Raw genomic sequence first — 10,598 nt, 5'->3', positions numbered from 1 at the left:
AACAGTCTGGGGAGAGAAAGGTTTAGCACTCTCGTCAGACGTGACGCTTGTGGGTATACTTTACTGTATTGAAAATAATTGATTGATAATCCTGCAAGTGGCAGGAGACTCCATATGCTTGTGAGAGCCGGTTTTTGAGGAAGAAATTGTGTATAAGGCAAATGGGGCAAAATCAATCCACAAAGAGGGAGATCCCTCTGAGTGCACCGGCCAGTATTATGAGTTGCAAGCATGGTGGTGTGGCAGTGAAATTCTTGAAAAAATGGAATAAGAGAACACAGAATTATCTAATCTTTCCTCTTACAGGTACCTTTGATGCAAATGTTTTAAATAATTTAGGAAATAAGTTAAGTTGCAATGAATGTAAATTTTATTGTTTGTGGGTAGCTGATGCACTTTTACTGTCATCTTCAATACAAAACCCTCCACCTTATGCGGCAAAAATATAGACTTAATAACAGACAGTAAAGGAAATTAGAGAAAGGGAGGAGGCATTATACCCCCACTGGCATCTGATTATCCAAAACCCACAGAGTTAAGGGACACTGGCAATAGACACTTCCCTGATCATTGCCTCTGCACCTTCCTCTATAAATAGAGCAGAGGGTGAACGGTCCGTAGAAAGTTGCTGCTGCCGTTTCTTCCCTCTCTGATAACACTACACTACAGGAAACTTTAGTTCATGTTCAGTCACCAGATTCTTCTGGTGCAGCGACACTGGACTACGTTGTAACACCTTTAGGCAGAGGTAGAGGTCAACGCATGATACCGCAGACCTTAACCCCTGCAGATCCTGGTATGTTGCATCCGACCCTATACCCGGTCAAGCTTATCACAGCCCCTCCAGCTGGGGGTGTGGGGCCGGCTGTTACATACTCCATGTTCCCTGGGCGGCATCAGACCTTAGAGCCCTAGGAGAAATGATGCCCGACCCTAGAAAAGATCCCAGGACAGTGTGGGATAATTTATTTCTAACTAAAAATATTCACCAGCCCACATATAGAGATATGTTGCAATTATTACTTGCTGTGTTCAAACTCAATGATTATACGACCCTGATGCAGCAATTAAAATGGAACACTGCTGCTGCTGAACTTACTAGTGATCAGCTGGCTGCTAAGTGGTTGGAACTAGAAACAGCATTTAACAAAACATTCCCTGCCACTATTGATTGGACCAAAATAATGGGAATTGCCCAGGACCAAAAGGAATCAGTTGCAGATTATACTGCCAAATTCTTCAAAATTATAAAATGTCACAGTGGCATCCCCGATATACTAGGAAAACCAGATCTAGCCCCTTTATTAATCACTTCGTATGTAGAAGGATTGAAAAAAAACCATACAGTACAGACTCAAAACTCAGTCCCCTGATTGGAAAACCAAAGCCCTTGTTAATATTATTGAGTGGAGCAGACACCACGAGGCCAACTTAGTTGGAAAAGATATAAACAGACAACAGAAATTAATAAATGTACAGATCGAAACCGCTGAGCAGATGGCTCAGCCAGTTCACAAGACACTTTCCAGTGGGAGGGGGCCCACTCCCCGGAGAGCTGTAGTGTGCTACAACTGCCGAGAAAAGGGTCACTTGTCATATGATTGTAAAAAAACCTCCGTGCAGGGGAGACTTAAATCATCTGGCAACTACAATCATACAGATTTTAGACAACGTCCCGAGAGTAGAGATTGACAGGAGGTCATGGCTCCAGTGTATCCAGTATTGGCTACAGATAATGATAAATGTAATAATAAATAATAAACCAATTTCTTGTGTAATAGACACCGGAGCCTCTGTTTTATTAATGGCAGGTAGTCAGGATTTTCCTACCTCTGACAAAACTGTCACTGCAGTAGGAATCTCAAACAGTCCCATTGAAATTATGCTTTCAGAGCCCTTGAATGTCACGCTATGTCCTCTTACAAACATGTTTTTTGTTGTCCACTAGTGCCCCTGTCAGTTTGCTTAGTCGCGATCTCCTCGCAAAGCTTTGATGTTATATCAGCTGCTCATCTGCTGGATTCTTTCTGCATGTTCCAGAGCAACACGCTGATGCTGTACGAGATGCCCTGTGGCAGTATGATGACAACAGGCTTATGCCTGTCTCACAGGCGCTGCCAGGCTGGCTTTCAGAAATCCCTGAGCAATAATGGACAAAAGAGTCATTGACACCATCATCAGCGCTAGGCATTCCACATTATAACAAGCTTTTTCCCTGTTTTGTCATAAAGCGATGGGACATTCTGCAGGTGTGTTAACTCAATGGCATAAAGATAAACAATGCCCTGTGGCATACTACAGTGCGGTTTTGGACCCAGTTGCCAGAGCCTTGTCGGTGTGTTTGCGAGCAGTGGCTGCTGCCGCAATATTAGTTCACAAATCTGCAGATATTGTCCTGAATCAACCATTGTATCTGTATGTGCCTCATGCGGTAGCTACTTTACTTACTTGCAAGCAGACACCTTTAACCACTTCACGGCTCACTAAGTGGGAACTGACTTTGCTAGCACTCAGTAATTTCATTATCCAGCTCTGCAATACATTGAATCCCGCCACCCTCCTGCTTGTAAGAGATGAGTCTTTCCAGACTCAGAGGGAGGAGGGGGAAGGTGGGGGCACACAAGACACATGGCCCTGGCCTCACTGATGAACCCATCCTTCATGCAGATTTAACACTGTTCGTGGATGGAAGCTGCTTACGACGAGAAGACGGCAGCCTCGGGTCTGCATATGCTGTATGTACACAGACTGAAATGCTGGAAGCCAGACCCCTCCCATCCCCTCACTCAGCTCAAAGTGCTGAGCTTGTAGCATTGACCAGAGCTTGCAAATTAGCAAAGGGTAAAATTGCAAACATTTACACTGACTCGCGCTATGCGTTTGGTGTGGTGCAAGATTTTGTCTGTGGAAAATGAGAAATTTCCTAACATCTAATGAAGCACCTATCGTGCATGCAGACAAGGTGCGAGAACTTTTAGAAGCAGTAATGGAACCTGAACAAATTGCTTTAATAAAGTTACAGGCCCACACTTCTGGCAGAGATGAGGTGTCTAAAGGAAATGCCAGAGTGGATCGAATAGCAATGTCCACGGCTATGTTAAAAGAACAAGTGTATGTAATGTCTGAAATATGTATACCTGATACACAAGCATTGATTTCTATGCAATTAACCTCCAGTCCACAAGAAATCTCCACCTGGGAGCGGGAAGGATGCCAGCCAGACGCTGATGATTTGTGGCGCAACAGAGAAGGCAAGCCAATGGCCCCCAGATCAATTTTACCTGCATTAGCTTAGGTCACTCATGGTCTGATCCATGCATCTAAAACTGCAATGACTAATTTAGTCAGGACCTACTGGTATGTCCCTGGATTCTCTGCATTCGCTTCTAAATTTTGTCAAGGCTGTCTAATTTATCTCCAAAAAATCCAGGTAGAAAAGTGCCTACAATATCATCACACCTTCCCGCCACAGAGGGACCATTTCAGGTGGTACAAATTGATTACATTCAGTTCCCAAAGGTAAGACAATTGCAGCATGTTTTGACTTTAACTGTTTAGCAGGTGGGTGGAGCATTGCTTGTAGCCACAGCAACAGCTAGTATAACAGCCAAGAAGATAGTGCAGGATTTAGTCTGCAGGTATGGACTTCCCCAGGTTATCTCTTCTGACCAAGGTATGCATTTTACTGGAAGGGTATGCAGAGAAATGTGTGAAATGATGGGCATAAAACAACAATTACATGTGCCCTATCACCCCTAGTTAAGTGCAAAAAAATTGAACTATTAAATCAAACTGTGAAAAATAAATTGCAAAAATGTACCAAACAAACTGGACTCTAGTGGCCTGAGGCTTTGCCTCTTGTGTAGCATTCTATCCGAACCACGCCCACGGGGCCATTACATCTTTCCCCATATGAAATTCTATTTGGGAAGTTGCCTAATCTTATGATGGTCCCAGCACCAGACCTCTCTATTGCCCAAGATGTGACTGTTAAATATTTGATTAATATGAGTAGACAGATCAAGACAACTCACGATGCTGTCTTTCTCAACAACCAAGCAGTCCTGCGGCATGCCATGATCTGATGCCTGGTGACTTTGTGATGATAAACTTTTTACGTTGCAAGTTCCTTGTCCGAGCGGTGGGAAGGACCATTCCAGGTGCTGTTAACGACTCCAACAGCGGTGAGAGTCGGCAAAAGATCCACCTGAGTACACGCATCACACTGCAAAAGAGGTCCAATCAGACCCGCCCCTGAGTGAACCCGAGGACATCCTGCAGACCACCTCACCTGTGTTGCTCACAGGACCGTGACCGCCAGAAAGGATACAATAAAGCCCCTGGTGAGTTGCTACCTAAGTCGGAAAGAGGCAAAGCTTCTCTACCCGTGAAGAAAATGAAGATACTATGGATCCTGTTCTCTGCCTTAACTCCTGTCATGCTGGAGACTCACATCACTGACTATGGACATGAGAGAAAATGAAAGAATGCTATACTTGCAGTTCATAAGGCCATTGCAAGAGTTAACAATGAGACTGACTGTGGGGTGTGTACACATTTGCCAATGACTACTGAGTAAGGGATACCCTTAATAGCCATTCCGGTAACTTGGGAAGAAGCTATGAGATTTGATTGGGTATACTGGGAAGAGAATTTTTCCGGAAGCAATTATAGTACCAGAATTAGTCCTCTGAGGAGAATAAACTCCCCCCTTTAGCAATAGTAGCCAGAGTGGGGCAGCCTGCCATTTGTGTGGTTCATAATGATTTAGCTCAAGGAACACTAGATGATGTTGGGACAAGGTTCATACGTATAGTCAACAGACAGAAGATGGGGCATACTGAATGTCCCAAAGGAGTCCTGGTACTGATTGGGAAGGATGGGGGAAGACATACATTTAGGGATATTTATGGTAATGTCAATAACTCCATATTTAGAACTTGGGAAGAATGAGTGGACATTCATGACTGGAAAACTTATAGTACATCAGGTAACATCACTCACTAATTTTGTCAGCCTTACTTACAAATGTAAAGGTAGGAGGCGTTGCACTCCCTAGAGATTTTACTGGTTCTGTGGGAAAAATGCTTACTCATGGTTGGCAGTAGGGGGATCAGGTAAATGTGTCCTTGCTAAAGTAGCCCCTATGCTACGAGTCACAAGAAAATGACATGGAGTTCCACGTAATATTGATTATAGAGAAGTATTTTACAGGGCAAGGAGAGGCATAGTGTACAAGAATAGATGGGAGCAATTCTTTTCCTCACTTTTTCCTCAGGTAGGGGTAGGAATTCTGTAAGAAAGACTGGAAGCTTACACTCACTATATGGATAGAATAATAAATGAAACCAGTCATGCCATACGAGAAATTAATGAAGAATTAGCTCAAGTGCGTAAAGTAGCGCTGCAAAATAGGTTTGCATTAGATCAAGTGCTGGCCTCAGAGGGAGGAACATGTGCCTTGATAGGACAGGAGTGTTGCACTTACATTGCAGACAATTTAGATATAGTGGAAGGACACATTAGAGAAGTGGAAAAGATGCAGGAGGGAATAAGGAAGATAGGAGGAGAAGGAAGGGATCCATTTGGTAGGTAGAGGTATATCAGCTCTGATAGCCGGATTGTTGCAGTATGTAGTAATTGGAGGATTGGTATTATTACTTTTTGTAAGGGGTGTCAGAGTAGTTCAAAATCTGCAATGGGTCCACTTCCCTCTGCTCTTGAGCCCCCTGTGTATGTTCCAATGTCCAGACAGGTGATGCCTGAAATACCTTCCGTTAGTACCTTTCAGATCCTCCAAGCAAGTGACATAAGTGACCAAAGGGCCATTTATGAAAAAAAAGTGGATAGTTGTGTGTGACAAAAGGAATTTGTCAGAGGGAGGAATTGTCAGAGAAATTTGGACCCCTTATACTGGGACTGAATGCTTATAGGGTTAAAAGCTTGATGTATCAATATATTCCTAGGTGCAGAAAACATATTCTGAACCATGTATAAGAAGTGTTCTGCTTTTGTCTGCACCTGCTTTTTGCTAATTGTGCTTTATGTGTATGACCTACTGATAAGGGCCACTTTCCATAATTAGGGGGCTTAGAGTGGTGTATAGTGCTTTATTACTAACTCGTGGCCCCTAAGCGACTGCCCGGGGTCGTTCCTGGCTCATAATTATGAATAAGTATTGTATTTGGATGACAGTAATAAAGACGAACTATGGGGGTAATTCCAAGTTGATCGCAGCAGGATTTTTGATAGCAATTGGGCAAAACCATGTGCACTGCAGGGGAGGCAGATATAACATGTGCAGAGAGAGATAGATTTGGGTGTGGTGAGTTCAATCTGCAATCTAAATTGCAGTGTAAAAATAAAGCAGCCAGTATTTACCCTTCACAGAAACAAAATAACCCACACAAATCTAATTCTCTCTGCAAATGTTATACCTGCCTCCCCTGCACTGCACATGGTTTTGCCCAACTGCTAAAAAATTTCCTGCTGCGATCACCTTGGAATTACCTCCTATGTTCCCTGTCACGTAAGCCATTTCTGATGTAATGTGTATTGTATGTTATATAAACTGTGATGACTGTAATGCAAATTTTCTCACTGAGCCTGCGTGCTCTGTGATACCCATCTGGGCCTAGATGCAAAATAAACCATATATGATTTTTCATCTGATCCTGGCGTATCTCCTCGATTGATTGCTATTACAATACATATACAAAAATACACATAAACAGATGCGGCAGCACAACCATTCAATGATAAATATCAGACCTGGTGCCCTCCGTAGGATATCCTTCGCTCGGGTCCAACAATATGCGATCGATCGGTGGCACTCAGAAATAACACAGCACACCATGCCAGGTGTGGCGTGGTGTGCTGTTTTAGGAATACACCATTTTATATATATATATATATATATATATATATAATTACATTGTAGGAAAACACCATTATATATATATATATAGGTTGAGTATCCCTTGTCCAAAAGTCAAAATCCCACATTTTTGGTTCCCCTACTGACAAGATTACATATATATTATGTGTATATATCGATGTATTATATAGATATATAATATAATATATATATAGATATGTGTCACTATCTCCGTAGGGGACCCAAAAATGTGGGATTTTGAATTTTGGATAAGGGATACTCAACCTGTGTATGTGTGTGTATATATATATATATATATATATATATATATATACACACACACACACGCACACACACACACACACACACACACACACACACACACACACACACACACACACACACACACACTTCCAAACAATATCTGGCACTCGTGGGCATTATTGAGAATTGTGGCAACTATATTAGGGAGCAGGAGTGCCGGACACATATGGAACTATATATATATCCATTGTAGAAGAGCCGCACTCACATGTCGTTAATAATCACAGTTGCTGGGGTGCAAAATCCAGGAGCAGGTCCTATCAGAACAAAGTTCCACGATACATGTGCACAAATAAGGATGCACTCACCAGATTTATCCAGGGTGAAATTGATAGATTTTAATCCAGACAGCACATACTCACAAACAGAAGGTCAACGTTTCGACTCACAGCAAAGCCTTTGTCAAGACCAGATTACCAGGTTGCCATGGCAACCTGGTAATCTGGTTTTGACAAAGGCTCTGCTGTGAGCCGAAACATTGACCTTCTGTTTGTGAGTATGTGCTGTCTGGATTAAAATCTATCAATTTCACCCTGGAGAAGTTTGGTGAGTGCATCCTTATTTGTGCACATATATATATATATGGGTAGGTAGGGGCTCTGGCGACCAACTGGTGTTTATAATAAAAAAATATTTAGCGGACTAAAATGCAATTTACGAAGGACATGATAAAAAGACCTTTTTTTTGTAAAAGAATAAAAACATTTATTTTGCAAAACGTAAAAAACACTAATTTTTTAAAAAACTGTTTTTTTACACAGAACTGCATATATGATGAAAAATATATAGTAAAACAGAATGTATACTAAAAAACGGATGTATAAAAATCTTAAGACATAAAAAGAATAAAGAAATTTGTAATTATTAAAAAAACTGCTTAACTTAAGATGGAGGGTCATACAGGATATACCAACGTGTTTCGTCTATCTGACTTCATCAAGGGGTAGTGACTGAATGTGCAGAGCAGGCTTATATACCTACTGATAAGGGGTTTACTAATTGTGACATCACTTCCTGTCAATTAACAATGTGAAAGTGTATCAAATACATAGTTAGTATTAAAAGCGAAGAAACAAATGATGAAGCAGTACTAATAGGCTAGGGAGAGGCATCCCATGATAGTTATATTAGAAAACGAGTTTAGTAAGTTTTTTAAATGGTGTGTTGAATGATTCCTATTGTTATTCCGCACTTCCGCCACACTTCCTGTGTCGGCGGCTGCGGAGTGCGCATGCGCGAATGCCCCACTTCCGGTATCGCGTCTCAATGAGCGGATGTGTTCAGAGCTTCGTGCCCCACTTCCGTCCTCAATGTTCTGTTATTCGTGCCCCACTTCCGGTATGTGAGTCCGGAATGTTGCAGGACGCTTCTTCCTGTTTGTCAGCGTCTAGGGAGTTCAGTGCATTATCAGCGGCCATTTTAGCGGAGTCCCTATATGCGGACGTGGATTCTCCTTGCATTTTATTTGCTCGGTTTCATAGATGAAGGAAATAAAATAAAATGCAATTAATATTGTTTCACCTCGGATCTTTCTAACATTTCACTAAGACAATTTATTAAATATAGGGCATATAAATATGTCCACTTTTAGTCCAATGGGCAATAAATTATATTTCTTAACAGTAGTAATTCTGTGGAGGTTGTTTACAAATTAGTGGGGTGAGAGAATTAAATAGTTTTTAAGAGAGTTAGATATATATAGATTATTCATATTAGAATTTATAAATGGGTGGATTATAGTGGATATATGATAATTGTGATAACATGTGCATATACAGATATATAAATGTATGCATATACATATCCTATGTATATGTCAGGTTTGTACAAACGTGTGCATGCACCTGTCCGTGCCTTAGTGTATGCCCACTAAGCTCAGTGACTATATGTGTACTTGTACGTGGACCCTAGTTTGACATATTAGTGTTTATTAGCTATTTTTTACAGTACTTTAGCTTCCCAGGTGGTCTCCCCCTTGGTACTGTTAAAGCCCGACACTGCTTAGCTTCCAAGATCGGACGGGTTTGGGCGTGGAGCCAGTGTGGTATGACTGTATCTATCGGCTTTAAACAAAACACTCATTCTTATGTCAATCATTTTTATTGTGCTATGAATTCAGGTGTACATATACATTCATTGTGATAAAGGTGAGTGAAGATAAAAATGAGACTTTTTTTTATTAACCTTATAGAAATGGGGCAATTTCATAACCCTCATTGAATCCTGCCGGGTGCATCGTGTTAAGCTGGTAGATCCAAAACATTTCTCTTTGAGATAGTTTGTTCGCCAGATCTCCGCCTCTGTCCCCAATCTGTACGTGTTCGATTGCTTTAAAAGTTAAGTCTTCTGGGTTTGATTTGTGTTCCAAGATGAAATGTCTGTAGATGAGGTGGGTGTCGAGCTTGTTTTTAATGCTCCTGATGTGCTCTTGAATCCTTAGTTTAAGCGTCCGCTTTGTTTTCCCCACGTACTTCTTTTTCCATGTACATTCCAATAAATATATGACAGAGCTGCTGTTACAATTAAGGAATTCCTTTATCTTAAATTCTTTGGTATTTCCTGAGTCAAAAAATGTTTTTCTGTTTGAATTCAGGAACTTGCAGATATTACATCGTCCACATTTGAATGCTCCTGTGCATTTCAAAAATGTCTGATTGGTTCTTTCCTTAGTGGTGTCACGTAACATACTGGGTGCAAGATGGTCCTTGAGGCTCTTGGATTTGCGAAAGACTATCTGTGGTTTTTCCGGGAGGATTTCTTTCAGTACAGAGTCCATAAGCAAAATCTTCCAATGTTCCTTAAGGCATGATTTGACATGGTTCTCGTGGTGGTTGTAGGTGGTGATGAATGCGGTGGATTCCTTGAGGTCTTCCTTCTTTTTATATTCTAGAAGGTCATACCACACTGGCTCCACGCCCAAACCCGTCCGATCTTGGAAGCTAAGCAGTGTCGGGCTTTAACAGTACCAAGGGGGAGACCACCTGGGAAGCTAAAGTACTGTAAAAAATAGCTAATAAACACTAATATGTCAAACTAGGGTCCACGTACAAGTACACATATAGTCACTGAGCTTAGTGGGCATACACTAAGGCACGGACAGGTGCATGCACACGTTTGTACAAACCTGACATATACATAGGATATGTATATGCATACATTTATATATCTGTATATGCACACGTTATCACAATTATCATATATCCACTATAATCCACCCATTTATAAATTCTAATATGAATAATCTATATATATCTAACTCTCTTAAAAACTATTTAATTCTCTCACCCCACTAATTTGTAAACAACCTCCACAGAATTACTACTGTTAAGAAATATAATTTATTGCCCATTGGACTAAAAGTGGACATATTTATATGCCCCATATTTAATAAATTGTC

At 41.1% G+C, this 10,598-nt stretch overlaps 2 pseudogenes; one reads left to right on the top strand and one right to left on the bottom strand.

Moving 5' to 3' along the window:
• Nucleotides 1–9,139: 9,139 nt before the first annotated feature.
• Nucleotides 9,140–9,259, bottom strand: LOC134968222 (5S ribosomal RNA; annotated as a pseudogene).
• An 828-nt stretch (nucleotides 9,260–10,087) lies between these two features.
• LOC134967111 (5S ribosomal RNA) lies at nucleotides 10,088–10,207 on the top strand (annotated as a pseudogene).
• The last annotated feature ends 391 nt before the right edge of the window (nucleotides 10,208–10,598 follow it).

This window comes from Pseudophryne corroboree, chromosome 10 (assembly GCF_028390025.1).
Source record: "Pseudophryne corroboree isolate aPseCor3 chromosome 10, aPseCor3.hap2, whole genome shotgun sequence".
Classification (NCBI taxonomy): domain Eukaryota; kingdom Metazoa; phylum Chordata; class Amphibia; order Anura; family Myobatrachidae; genus Pseudophryne; species Pseudophryne corroboree.
This window is presented reverse-complemented; position numbering and strand designations above follow the sequence as displayed.